This window comes from Anoplophora glabripennis, unplaced genomic scaffold, assembly GCF_000390285.2.
Source record: "Anoplophora glabripennis isolate ALB-LARVAE unplaced genomic scaffold, Agla_2.0 scaffold90, whole genome shotgun sequence".
NCBI lineage: Eukaryota > Metazoa > Arthropoda > Insecta > Coleoptera > Cerambycidae > Anoplophora > Anoplophora glabripennis.
Window position 1 is genome coordinate 27,658 of NW_019416260.1, and position 15,653 is coordinate 43,310.

General features: G+C 32.2%; 1 protein-coding gene across 1 annotated transcript in view; it reads left to right on the forward strand.

Annotated features, from left to right (window-relative positions):
* LOC108918007 (class A basic helix-loop-helix protein 15) overlaps positions 1 to 15,653 on the forward strand; it is an 80,856-nt gene that overhangs the window by 25,105 nt on the left and 40,098 nt on the right. The window contains exon 2 of the mRNA XM_018724846.1: positions 1,640 to 1,696. The gene's annotated coding sequence lies outside the window, so the exon portion shown is untranslated. The remainder of the gene's footprint in view (positions 1 to 1,639; positions 1,697 to 15,653) is intronic.

Consider the following 15,653-nt stretch of genomic DNA (forward strand, 5'->3'; position numbering starts at 1 on the left):
GCTTTGTCTGTAGAATTAATAAATATTAACGTAACAAAGTCATATGAAAAACTCTTAGAAAAAATTAAAATTAAAAAGTTTCTTATTATAATCAATTCCTCTATCGTCCCAATAAATTTGGCGCAATAGAACCGAGACATCCGGTATATTAAACGCACGTTTAAAATAAAACAGCTTCTATTCCTCTTGCGTAACCAAAGCTGCCGTAAAGTGAACATTTTGAAAATCCTCTAAGTTCGCTGCGATGGAGACGTCGCAGAATTATTAAGTCAAATATCCTCGCCCGGATGTCTTTTGAATATTCCTGAAGGACCTTCAAAGGGCATGTGAAATTTCAGAGCATGTCTGCCAAGATTTAGCATCACAAAGGTGATGCTTTCTTTATCTGATAACTTTTGATCTTATACGCGTACTGATTTTAGCAGTTTTCTTCAGATATTTATAGATATATGTGTATACAGAGTCAGTTTAAATTTTTCTTTTCCGTAATAGTCCAGTCGAAATAGAACCTAAACCCTGAAAACTTAAAAAAATTATTAGTAGATATTTTGTTGCACTTTATGAAGTGTATGTAGAATGATAATATCAAAAAACTAACTCGAAAGAAGTGACACTAAGAGGCAAAATTACGTGTTTTTACTGCTCAGGAAAATCTAGACGACCTATCGGAATATTCGTTATTTTGTGTTGGACAAAACAGCGTTACAAATAAATTGTCCCAAGGTCAGGAAAAAACCGCTCGAGAATTCGCTCTTTTTGCATTAAATAGAGCTTATATTTACGATAATTTAAGAAAAATTTAAAAATGAATGAACAAGTGCTTTTGTTTGCTTGCCTACTTGATTTTAAGAATTGAATTTTTACTTTATGCCTTTTTACCTTAAAACACATTTAAACATTTTAATGCTTTCATCTCGGCAATAACTGTATGTAATTAACAGTAGAACAGGAACAAATTATAGTGGCTGCAATTTGATATAAACGATATAGTATATAGGTAGCCTATATTGTTTTAACAATAAGACATTATTCGATTAATTGTTTTTGTAAATCCATATTATTTTTTACTGAAACATTTTAATGAAAATATGTACAGATGCATTTTTTGCAGGGAAATGAAGGTGCAATTTTTTTTTAATTGTTCTGTGACTACTATCTTTTATGAATTTCATCACATCCTGTATCTCTGTAAAAAGGTATTTTTAAGCAAACGTTTTGAACGTTAACTTCCAAAAACTTGTGATTTACTCTTACAAATCAAGTCTTTTGGAAATAAAATGATTAAATAAATTATACACAAAAAATATCCCGTAAAACTAAACAATGGCGTGTATGTTTCAAGTGGCCGCTCTGTATATTAATAAAATATTTTATGCAACTGGTCTGGCTGTCTGCCTCGTGTGTTGACATTTTGAAAAGGTTGGCACATCGCTATTTCTTTAATTTAAATTAATACGATTTCTACATACGGAAACATGAAAAAATTATATTTATTTTCCTTATCTCGTAGTTACAGTAGCCGATACAAAGGATTCTTTGTTACTTTTTATGAGATTTTTCACAATATTGTTTAAAAAAAAAACACGATAAATACCTAAATATGCAAGCGACGATGGTTGATGTTTCATTCTCTTTTCAGATTTTGAAAAACGGTGAAAGCTCACAGGACAAGAGGTGTTAGGCACCTCAAAAATTGGTGAGTAACTTTTGAAGTATCTACATATAACTGTTAAGATAAATGTATATTATTTATTAAATGTAAAAAAAATAACGTGTATTAATTACAGATGGTTTCATAATATGTATGTATTTTAAAATTTATGCAAGAATTTTATTTTACTAAGCCTGTCTGTTAAATCATAATAGTCTCTCTTTGAAATAAAATACTTGGCCAGCAAAAAACAAATACAGTATATAACAACAACCTTTTGTTATTATTTACATTTATACTGTTATTAACGTCATAATCATTTAGTGTTTGTAAGAAAACTAAAATATAAAGTAGTACTTCATTTTTTCTCCGTTATTTCTGATATTTTCAAAGAAAACATTTTAGATAAATTTGTAGTAGCGTTTATATCTTTCGTAGTTCTTTGAGAATTGATGTATATTTAAGATAATACAAGACATATGTATAAAGTCGTTTATTTCGTGTATAGTTTCTAGAAATCTAACATAGATTCATTATTCTTGAAGCTTGGTTCTAAAATCGTTTGTAATAGCGTTTATATTTTTCGTTTTTCGTCGTTCTTTGAGAATTGATGTATATTCAATATAATCCAAGACAGACGTATAATATCGTTTGTAGTAGCGTTTATTTCGTCTACGGCTTCTAGAAATCTAACGCTTCTAACGCAGATTCATTATTCGTCAAGCTCTGGCTCTAAAATCGTGTGTAGTAGCGTTTATTTCGTGTTTAGCTTCTAGAAATCTAACACAAATTCTTAGTTCTTCAAGCCTTGGCTTTAAAATCGTTTGTAGTACCGTTTATATCTTTCTTAGTTCTTTGAGAATTGATTTATATTCAATATAATCTAATACAGATGTATAAAATCGTTTGTAGTCGCGTTTATTTCGTATATGGCTTCTAGAAATCTAACGCTTCTAACGCAGATTCATTATTCGTCAAGCTCTGGCTCTAAAATCGTTTGTAGTAGCGTTTATTTCGTTTGCAATTCCTTGAATTCGGAAGTATAATTAGTATAACCGAATATAGTTGCCTAAAAAATCATTTGCAGTAACTCTTATTTACAAAATATGTTGTCGAAAATCGATCATATTCGCCTACAAATAATTTTAGAGCAAGAGCTTGGGAAATATTGAATCTACTTTAAAATTTGAGGAATTTTTTAAATATTTTCAATAAAGATACCTTCTGGAATAACTTTTCAGAAACTTCAATATAATCCGAGACAGATGTATAAAATCATTTGCAGTAGCGTTTATTTCGTGTATAGCTTCTAGAAATCTAATACATCTAACACAGATTCATTATTCTTCAAGCTTTAGCTCGAAAATCGTTTGTAGTAGCGTTTATATCTTTCGTAGTTCTTTGAGAATTAACGTATATTAAATATAATCCAAGACAAACGTATAAAATCGTTTGCAGTAACGTTTATTTCGTCTACAGCTTCTAGAAATCTAACAGATTCATTATTCTTCAATCACTGGCTTTAAAATCGTTTATAGTAGCGTTTATATATTTCGTAGTTCTTTGAGAATTGACGTATATTCAATAAAATCCAAGACAGATGTATAAAATCGTTTGCAGTAGCGTTTATTTCGTTTGTAGTTCCTTGAAATTTGACGAATAGTCACAATAATTCACACTGGATGTTTATGTTTATAATTCCTTGAATTCGGAAGTATAATCAGTATAACCGAATATAGTTGTCTAAAATCATTTGTAGTAGCCCTTATTTCCAAAATATGTTGTCGAAAATCGATCATATTCTCCTACAAATAATTTTAGAGCAAGAGCTTGGGATATAATGAATCTACTTTAAAATTTGAGAAATTTTTTAAATATTTTCAGTAAAGATACCTTCTGGAATAACTTTTCAGAAACTTACTTAATTATATTGGATTCAACGCTGTAGTCACTTTTTCCGCGAAACAGAGGCGTAGTTTTAAAAGGGTCCAATTAATTTTTAATATGAAAAATACACGAACGACGTGTAAAACCTTGAAATAATTCCATCTCAGTTCTTAACTTCACTTCTCCAACGAAAGATGTGTCGCATTGTGCGTGAATCAGCGTGATGAATGAATATAAATGGTTTTTTATGTTCCGTCTTACTTTGTATGGATTTCGGACGAAGGGATGGATGTATTGTGGCAAAGCCTTCGCCCACAATTCGAAAGAGTCCCGCTAATTCCGTATATCGATACGCAGAGATGTCGTTCAGTTAAATAAAAATAGATTGGCCTTATTGACTGGAATATCAATAAAGGGTCTGGGTTTTGTTTGTACGCAATTGGGAATCCGACGAAAGGCGAGCGTGGGTAATAAGATAAACAATGCTTAAACGGTAAATATTATTGGATCCAATAATAAAATGCTCCAGAATCGACGCGAGGAGTCCGAAGTCTAAGGTCGAAAGCAATGACATTTTTTCAGAATTCAAATTCCTCGATCAACAGAGTGTTTCTGAATTAAAAGCGTTCTTTGAAGAGGGTGATAGGGGGACGAAGATAAGCAACTTAGGTTTAAACAAATTTAAAGCCGACCCTGGTGCGGCAGCCAGCTGTACCTTTGATATCAAAGATGCCGCGCGCCGCAGTGCGAAAGTGCTGATGGCGGTTTTAGCGGTTTAAATTTTGTATTCGAAAATACTGAAATTTATTTAAATCTCTTTAAAAAGTAAATACACCAACGTACAGGCGACTAGAAGGTGGACGAGCATCGCGAACCTTCCCCGGAAGATCTCCCATCCAAGCACAAACCACAATCAGCATAGCTTGACTATTCATATCAATGACATACCGCTAGGTCACCCTCGCCCAAATGAGTAACCTCAAACAATGCAGAAACACTTAAGACAAACAAATAGTCAGAACAAATACCAAATGCAAAAATGTGGAGTAAGAACGGAGAAAGTGACATTGTTATTGTAGCATAACAAAATCGATTTTATTCTGTAATTCAGTATCTGTTATATCTAAATCTACTTTGCAAATATCTCATTTTATTAAAGTAGCCACCTCTCTCTTTCTTGCACCAGAATCCTCAATAATTTCATATTGGTATAGTCTTTCTGATCTCAATTGAAGAACCAAGAGGTTGGGTCGCTGACGCAGCAACTCAGCACTGAAATATTTGACTAGGCAATAAATCTCAGTTGTTGACAAGCGGTTGACGAGCCTAGCAGTGCAGTGCAGCAATGCGGAATTTGGTGTGATTCAGGTAATTTTAATTTATTATAGGCACCTTGTATTAATCATTCATATTACAATTGCGAAAGGGAGAAATAAGAGGGATATTTCGTTTTTTGGAGACCTTTTGAAACGTAACAAAACGATATTTACCATCAATCAAATTGTTTGAGGACATAAATAATTAAAATATGCTGTTGGCCAAATGAACATTATAATATAAATTTTCAACACATTATATACAAATTATTCTCATTAAATTTTATTGCTAGGCGTTTTTATACATGTTCGGACTTCGGAAAGACTATACTACAGTGTAGATGTTCAATTTTTTTCACAAATAATTTTTGTGCTTTTTCCAATACTGCTATCGCTTAGTTGACAATCCTACCCGCAAAACTGTGAACGTGCAAGTACTCTGACTACTACAGCATAATTTTTTTTTTTCGAGAAATAAATCGACACGAGTTTTTTTATCGCTTGTTCATGCAAGGTCGTTCGAAATTGTTGCATTACCCAACGATAAATAAATGCCAGTGAAAAATGTCGATGGGGATTAATTCACACCTACCGGAAACGTAATTTTTTGTAGAGAAACATAACTAGCACTACTGCAAGTAATTACTTGCTGGTTACTGTTACGAGGGACGCTGGAAAAGTTGACAGTCCATGCAAATGAAACACAGATGAGTATATTTGGTGATTGTCTTCTAACAACAAAGATATGCATGTTTGTACATGCATATGTTTGTTCGGACATCCTGTATAATTTGTATTATACAGGGTGTCCGAACATTTCGTGTACATGAGGCTAATGCTACACCACCTGTGATTTTTTTATTTGGGGTGGGGGTGCGTTGAAACAGAAAGTGTACTCTTTGAATCTCGACATAACATGATTTCGAATTCCCCTCGTATCGAACATTTTCATACACAATTTTTCCCGTGTGTTATATTTAATTATGCTTAACTGGGATCAATCCCGGGTTTAATTACACCGATTTCACGGGTTCTCGGCCGAGTTTTTGTGATACGCAATTGAATTAAGATTAACACGCGCGTAAATTAACAAAAAAAGACCTTGTTTCCTTTTTACTTCGACACCGACTGCCTAATTCGCTTGCGGAAAATCGACTTCCCGTCGTTCGTCGCGCGAAAAACATGTGCCGACCCATTTGCCTGACCTACATCATAATTTGCAAAAGCTCGGTACATTCATTCTCATTAAAAATTCTTTTTTAAGTTTTATCAATTCGACAAGCAGAAGAGTCTAAAGGTCGTACTATGGGATATGCGATGGTTTCTTTCTTCATAGCGTGTTGGATTTTGAAATTTCCTTATTGGCAACCTCGGTTTAGCCTCGGCATTAAAACAAAATCATAACTAAGACATTTATACTTGTAAGTGTTCTAATAGAATATTATTTAGAGGTAATTTGGAGGTTATACTCCAATAGGAGTCAATGACTCATGCTTAACATGTAGATCAGCGCAAGAGTAAAGGGCGCGGGATATGCGTTTCCATGGGCGTATCATTTTAGAAGGTACCAAAAATAATATAAATATAGAACAATTAATGAATAGATATGACAATTTTAGTAAAACTTTCATTTTGAGGTTGGTTTTTAAAATGTACGTTTACCTTGGTATCACTATCACTATCACTATGCTGTCACTAACTCCGCCACTGCTGTCACCATAAAATGGTAAAAATAGCCTTATAATCACATCTGCAAAGTTTATTTGCATGGAAAACCCGAAAGAAGTATCAATATTCGTCTGAACGCACACAGCTCTCTCTAATCGGTATGACGTCACAATGCGGAACAAACTACCACGTGACAATTTATAGTTAGGTTAGGTTTTCATGTAATAGTCCTTCGAGTCTGCCCAAGTCCACATTTTTGCGTACCGTTGTGCCCTTCGTATCTTATTTTTGTCGTTTATGCAACTGCAATTAAAATGAAAGGTTTTCAAAAAGTTCATACACAATCTTTCAACTGTAGACTTTTCTGTGATGTTAGAATTTTTTATCATGTGCAAAGACGTGAACAGGCTGAATAGTCCAATTAAATGGACCTTTAATTCGCAATTTTAGTCAACTTACCTGAATTTTTCACATAAGTTGGTTTGAGGGATATAATAATAAGTAACAGTATTTTTTTTTTTTTCAACCACCAGCTAGGTGTGAAAAGATAAAATTAAAAGTTTTTTCAAGATAACTCAAAAGGGGTAAGGCGCTAGAAAAAATGTTTCATATAAAAGTTGTAGAGTATAAACTTCTACATAAAAATGGTCTATTGACTTTTCTTGTACCATTAAAAATAACAGATTTAGTGAGATGGAAGTTAAGGGATGATTTCAGAAATTTAAATAATCATAACAAGCAGAAAAATGACTGAATTTTATTTTATTTTTTTTCAATTTACTCTAAAAAAATGTGAACTATATTTTCAGAGTAGATATATTTTTTAATTTTTAATAAAAAAGTTCTAACAATTTCACAAAGCGAACGTGATTTTTTANAAAATGAAAGGTTTTCAAAAAGTTCATACACAATCTTTCAACTGTAGACTTTTCTGTGATGTTAGAATTTTTTATCATGTGCAAAGACGTGAACAGGCTGAATAGTCCAATTAAATGGACCTTTAATTCGCAATTTTAGTCAACTTACCTGAATTTTTCACATAAGTTGGTTTGAGGGATATAATAATAAGTAACAGTATTTTTTTTTTTTTCAACCACCAGCTAGGTGTGAAAAGATAAAATTAAAAGTTTTTTCAAGATAACTCAAAAGGGGTAAGGCGCTAGAAAAAATGTTTCATATAAAAGTTGTAGAGTATAAACTTCTACATAAAAATGGTCTATTGACTTTTCTTGTACCATTAAAAATAACAGATTTAGTGAGATGGAAGTTAAGGGATGATTTCAGAAATTTAAATAATCATAACAAGCAGAAAAATGACTGAATTTTATTTTATTTTTTTTCAATTTACTCTAAAAAAATGTGAACTATATTTTCAGAGTAGATATATTTTTTAATTTTTAATAAAAAAGTTCTAACAATTTCACAAAGCGAACGTGATTTTTTATCTTTCTGGTACAACAAAATTTCGAAAGCCACTTTTCATTCTTTTAAATAATCAATCGAATGGCATATAAAACAATTGTTTTAGTGTTAAATCATAAAAATTAACGATTAAACAATTGAAATTGTTATAACTTTTTTATTAAAATTTGAAAAATATATCTATTTCTCTGAAAAGAATGTTTACATTTTTTAGAGATAGAGAAAAAAAATTTTTAATTCATTCACTGTCTGCTTATGATTTTTTAAATTTCTGAAATCATCCCTTAAATTCTATCCACCCTAATTATGTTAATTTTAATAGTACAAGAAAAGTCAATAGACCATTTTTATGTACAATTTTATGCTTACTACTTTTATGAGAAACTCTTTTTCTAGCTCTTACCCTTTTCGAATTATCTTGAAAAACCCCTTTACTATATCGTTTTTCACCCCAGACCGAGGGTTGAAAAAAAAATTATTGTCACTTATTTATATTATACAGGGTGTTTCTAAATATCATGTACATAATTAATTCTTTGGCTAATTCCATGAAAAGTTCATATAAACATAGGTCCGCAAACGCTTCGTTATCGATCTACAGGGTTTTGAAATTTTAAGATTTTTTTAGTTTTTTCTCTATAGCTCCCACAGTTTTTGAAATATTTTTCTCAAATTTGGAATATAGGTTACGCTGTAGGGCTTACATCATTGGACATGCCAAATGATCGTGATATTCTACAGAGTGATATTTTTTCGGGGTACATGCCCCCTTTTCTTCCTCTGAACTTTTGTGCGGTACGCCGCTGGTAGATTCTAAAATCAGAATTTGATTCTATGTTTTATTGAGAAACTTTTTTGCCTCTTATGATTTTTTCGTATTTGTGACCGTTATCGAGAAAAAAAAATAAAAAACGATTTTATGTAATTCATTAGATGAAATTTAAATTCTTAAAATGGTCCAGTAGGCTCTGGCTTTATTTAGATAATCTCTTGTTTCTATTAATTTTGTGACATTTATGCACTTTAAACAACGAACATTCAATTATTTTCCAACGACTACTTGATCTTTCCACCGCTAATGTGATGGTTAGATGGTATTTCTTTTGAAACTCTTTAGGACAATATTGCTTATAGATAATACTTTCGATTGAAAATGGAGCTTACCTCATCCCATTTAACACCACGTGTCCAAAATTTTATTTACATTTTTTGTATCCTCCCAGTAGGCCCATACTATCGAGTTTGAGACTCCCTGCACCTTTATATTTTAATGACTTACATTTTTTTCAGTGGAGTATGGAGGAAATATAAGTAACTCCCTAGAACTGCGGCACTGCTTTTATTAATTGGCTATTTGAATTTAAAACGTGTACCGTAAATCATCAATTTTCTAATGACAATTCTCGTTTCGTCAGGTAAGTGTATTTCAAAACCTGTTTTCGTTCTAAAAATAAAACAAAATTTATTAATGAATTATTTATAACTTGCATCCTGTCTGTGAATTCTTTGCAAGTTTACGTATTTGACAGTGTATTAAAACAAAATTACGGTTTCTGCTTCCGTAATTACTATAAATAAAGTAATTACACGATATTATGTTTCGATTTCGACATAAACCGAGTCCCTTCTTCATCTCAATCATTACAAAAATTAAACGGTAATATATAGTTATTACAATTCCAAAAAGGAAGTAGTTCTAAGTCCGGAAAGGAAGTTTGAAAAATCAATAATAATAATTTGAGCGTCAAAGAAGTTTTCGTTGGATTTTTAGGCCAGGAAATATAGAATTGGACGCGACTTTTTGTTTCGGCAAGCTGAACTTATCACTATAGATGCTAAATATTATGTACAATAACATATTAGTTTCCACAGTTATAAAAATGGGGGGAAGATTGTTTACAGGGTGGTTAATTGTATAATTTTACTTAAATTCTCGTTTTTCGCTTATAACTTTTTTCCGTTTATTTTCACGAGAAAACAGTAAAATACTTTTTTTTTCGTCTTCNTTTAACACCACGTGTCCAAAATTTTATTTACATTTTTTGTATCCTCCCAGTAGGCCCATACTATCGAGTTTGAGACTCCCTGCACCTTTATATTTTAATGACTTACTTTTTTGTCAGTGGAGTATGGTGGAAATATAAGTAACTCCCTAGAACTGCGGCACTGCTTTTATTAATTGGCTATTTGAATTTAAAACGTGTACCGTAAATCATCAATTTTCTAATGACAATTCTCGTTTCGTCAGGTAAGTGTATTTCAAAACCTGTTTTCGTTCTAAAAATAAAACAAAATTTATTAATGAATTATTTATAACTTGCATCCTGTCTGTGAATTCTTTGCAAGTTTACGTATTTGACAGTGTATTAAAACAAAATTACGGTTTCTGCTTCCGTAATTACTATAAATAAAGTAATTACACGACATTATGTTTCGATTTCGACATAAACCGAGTCCCTTCTTCATCTCAATCATTACAAAAATTAAACGGTAATATATAGTTATTACAAATCCAAAAAGGAAGTAGTTCTAAGTCCGGAAAGGAAGTTTGAGAAATCAATAATAATAATTTGAGCGTCAAAGAAGTTTTCGTTGGATTTTTAGGCCAGGAAATGTAGAATTGGACGCGACTTTTTGTTTCGGCAAGCTGAACTTATCACTATAGATGCTAAATATTATGTACAATAACATATTAGTTTCCACAGTTATAAAAATGGGGGGAAGATTGTTTACAGGGTGGTTAATTGTATAATTTTACTTAAATTCTCGTTTTTCGCTTATAACTTTTTTCCGTTTATTTCCACGAGAAAACAGTAAAATACTTTTTTTTCGTCTTCAAACGACCTACAAAACTAACACTCGAGCGTCAAAAAATATTGATTAGATAAAAAGTTATAAACAGAAGAAATTTATTTATGATTTTTGAATTAAACATTTATAAACTGCGTTATTATTACCATCAGAACGTTTTGGCATCGCATCCTCTCATTCCTTATCACTGTCTAATAACTCACACGATATATAATTAATATAATATACAATTAAGGGCCCCAGATTCTTTAAATAGTGTTTTCCGTAAAGACAAATAATTTCAAACATTTAATAACTGAATAATCTAAAGCTCATCAAATAATAGGAATGTTATGTCATGCCACCTGAGTATTTTCAAAGACGCCGCAGTAAAACGAATAAACAGGTGCAAAAAACGATCAAACCATCAAGGTTTTAGGTACTGAAATCTACGAAAATACTAACTTTTTTATATATAATTCCACATGTAAATATTCTTATAACATTTACTTGCTTAGTCCTACATATAAAATTGTTTACTTTTATTTATAAGTACGTGAAAATAATTCTTAAAATGTGGGTTTAGGATAATAGAAAACGCATGTTTTACCAACGCTTTTTTTTTAGTTATTATTTTATTCGAGTAAATTTAAATGGTAACAATGAATAAACAAAACATCATCGGTCGATAGCCGCACGGTTTAAGGCGTCAGTACTTAAATCGATGTGTCGAACTGCCCGGGTTTCGAATCCCGCGGCCGGTGACCGTAGATTATCTATACTTGTACGGAGGATTGGCGCCCTCTGTGCAGGTATGGTAGGGTGGAAGAATGTTGGCTTGGGTCAATGTGAGAGATTGACACCGGTTGGCATTTGACCACCCCCCTAATTAATGAGGTTTTCCAGGTTTCCCTCATTCCTGCACTGAATGGTGGTTAGGGCCTACCAACATAAGTCGTTCCTGGGCGCAAATGCGGCCTGCGTAATAATAATATGCCGCCTCCTCTCCCGCACAAGTCTCCGACTTCTGGGCTAATTCTCGTAATTAAAATGAGGAGTAGAGATATTATTATTATCAAGGATTTTATTTTTGTGCTTACTTTTGTTCTACACGTTTTACTTTTAAAGATTTCAGTACCTAAAAACGCCAGAAATTTCACTATTTCTCGGCCAGGAATATGGCCACCTTAACCACCCTGTAAACAAGCTTCCCCCCATTTTTATGACTGTGGAAACTAATATGTTATTGTACATAATATCTATAGTGATAAATTCAGCTTGTTGAAACAAAAAGTCGCGAAATGATCATTTCCCAGCTTATTTTCCTGGCCTATTTTATTCGTATTGTCTGTGGGTCTAGAGCTTGGCCAGCGCATCTCCACATATGATCTACAGGAACTCATGTCTGTCTACTCGTAGAAAGTAAACTGGAACCGGAAGTACACATTTCCCAATTAGTCTCACGTCTGTACCAAAAAAATCGCCTGTTCTCCTCTCCTTGACTCAGCAGTTATTTCTTTTTTACGAAATCAACTCGGAATGTGGCATTTTTAGCGCAATTACCCAAGTATTTGCTTTGTTATTCACAAACCAAGGTAATAAGAAATTTATGAAATACGCCAAAAAAAGTTGAAGTGAGTCCGTGCTTTCTTTAACCTTCACGGTTAGTTAGGCGGATGTGTGCTGTATTCTGGAACCCTCTTTTATCATCGCTGATATCGTAGGAGCATTAAGGAAACGTCTCCTTACGGCGGGGTGCTTTTTCTGCGCCATTTTCTAAATAATTGCGGTTATTAAAGAACACTCGACCGACAAAAACGCTATTTTTATCTTTTTTGTGTTCATTTATCCGTTTTAATTTGGTGGGTATAGACACCTTTGAAACTTTAATTGGAATTTGTTTGTTCTTTTTATTGTTACGCCACGACCAGTGGCGTAACACTTTTATTTTCACCCGAAATAGACCGGTAAAACGACTTTATTTGAGAAATATTAAAACTGAACTGGAATTAACGACAACAACGAAGCAAGTCCAATTCAACTTGCAAATCTCTATGTAATACACATTTTTCTAATCTTTTTCTAAATTCCTTGTACAGGGTGTCCCAAAGTACGCGTTTCGGCCCCATGACAGACAAACGAAAAACGACATTAAAAATCTGTTTAGATGGCGTGAAAAGGGACTCCCTAAGGTCTGTTTTGCACTTGCAAAAACATTTATTCAAATTTCGGAAAATTAAAAAAATAACGTTATCAACTTTTTTTTCGACGAACACACCCATTTTTTATGATAACTAAAATGATCTGTTTTTTGTGAACATTTTTTGTGCAGAACTTTTTTTCTATCTCTTCTATTTAAAAAGTTACAATAACAAACATTATACAAAAATGTATTCTACTGTATTGGAACTATACTAGTCATGACTTAATCAACATTACTGTGGAAAACAATCGCTGTAACTCCTATCACAAATTTACTTACATATTAGTTGCTGTGTTCTTCTTAAAAAATGTCACTCCACGAAGAAAAGTAGAGCAATACACATAATGACGGTTAAATGGGATAACCAAATATAGAAAATATCAAACAATTTTAATTGTAACTAATAAATATAACGATAACTAATAACAAAACACAAAACAAAGTATAAAATTATGATTATTACTTTAAAAAATTTTCGATATGCATGCCTCCTACTTCTAAGCATTGATCCAATCTTTTCCTAACTTCCCTTTAAGCTTTAAACAACGTTTCTCTTGAAAGATTCTCACAAACATGTCGAATCTTTTGTTTTAAATGCTGCAAACTTCTCATGGGTGTCTTATACAGGGTGATCCGAATTTTATGCAGGAAACTTACTCTTAAACTAACTCTTTAAAATAATAGGTGTTTGCCTTATAAACATAGGTCTGGAACGGCCTCGTTTTAGAGATACAGGATGTTGAAGTTGTAAAAAAAAATTGATTATTTGTTTATATCTCCGGAATCTATTAACCGATCTCAATAAAATTTGGTACAGATAATGTATGACAGTAGGTCTTGCATTCCCTAAAACATGAGCTCTAAAGATTCAACCAGTGGTGTACAACTGGACAGGCTCTCTTTTTATAAAAAAAAAACTACGTCAGTGTATTTTTACAAGTTATTGTAACGGATTTATACTCTAATGCACTAAATACGTAAAAAAGTAACTTCTTCCCTTCGTGTCAAAATTGACGTTTTCGTGCCGGACGACTTAGAATCGGACTAGACACTTCCAATCCTGCCGGCCAATTAAAATTAAAGCACATTTCACAATGCCAAATCCGACGACGTCCAAGGCCTGTCGCGATTTCAAGTAAATCCAAGCGGCTATAAAAACCGTTTCTATTAAAACAACCATTTACAATAATAGGAACTTGTAATAAGAATTGCACTATTAATACAAGCAATTAACATAGACATTAGGAAATAACTGGTTCCGGGTTGTTATGCAGCTATATCGCAGTTTTTTCCACACTCTCGACAAAGTAATTAACAATGCAAATACACATTTACATAATTTTTAGCGGTGCAAGCTCGTTGATTGTCGGACAGCTCGATTTATGCTAATAGGAGGGAATGCACTTGCAGGAACAATCGAAATATCAGCGTTTAAGTTTATTGTGGCGTTATGTAACCTTTGAAATGAGTTCTATCTCTCAGTTTCTCTATTACCCATTTTTCCTGTGGTATAAATAAATGGAATGCGAGGTATCTCACCTAAATAAAAGTCTCAGCAAAGCTGTTATATAGGGTGTCAAATTCCTTCTGGGCTAATTAGCTTCATTCACTCAATTGGAACATTACGTGAATTAACATTTTTTAATTTGTTGTTGAATTTAAGGCTTATTTTGTTGCGCAAATATCAGGTATAAGTAGTTTTTTTTGTTGACGTTTTTGTTGACGTTTGTAACAGTCTTGAAAAGGTTATAGATTTCATTATATCCAAAAAAAATCACGTGTTTATTGATTTTAATGTGTGTTGGGGTCTACTTTTATTTATTTATTCATTTATTTTCCTTTTATGACAATACAGTTATTGTATAGGAATGGTCATAAAAAAAACCTTAGGTCTAACACTTAAAACAAAAAACACATATATTCAAAAAACATTGCACACATTACATTACTTAAAATATTCCTCTAGAGAATAAAAACACTTTTCTTTCAGAAAGTCTGTCAAACACTTTTTAAATGCTGTTTCGGTAGTACTTTGTTTTATATTTGTCGGTAACAAATTAAATATTCTAGGCCCTATAAATCTGGTTGAATCACTAGTTATTTTTAATCCAGCAGAAGGCTCATATAGCTCATCCTTTCGTCTAGTATTCACACTGTGATGACTATTCAAAGCAAAAATATTTCTATTTTTGAAAACATATACAGGGTGATTCAAAAAACCGCTGACAGACTTCTAGGGTAAGTAATACATGAAAAATTAAGACGAAAAGTCTTAATAAACATAGGGTCGCCTCCTTAACGAGATACAGGGCGTCAAAGTTTCTGTAAAATTAAAGCGTGAAAATGACAAAAANAATCACGTGTTTATTGATTTTAATGTGTGTTGGGTTCTACTCTTATTTATTTATTTATTTATTCATTTAATTTCCTTTTATGACAATAAATTTATTGTATAGGAATGGTCATAAAAAAAACCTTAGGTCTAACACTTAAAACAAAAAACAGATATATTGCACCCATTACATTACATTAAAATATTCCTCTAGAGAATAAAAACACTTTTCTTTCAGAAAGTGTGTCAAACACTTTTTAAATGCTGTTTCAGTAGTACTTTGTTTTTTTATATTTGTCGGTAACAAATTAAATATTCTTGCCCTATAAATCTGGTTGAGTCACTAGTTATTTTTAATCTAGCAGAAGGCTCATATAGCTCATT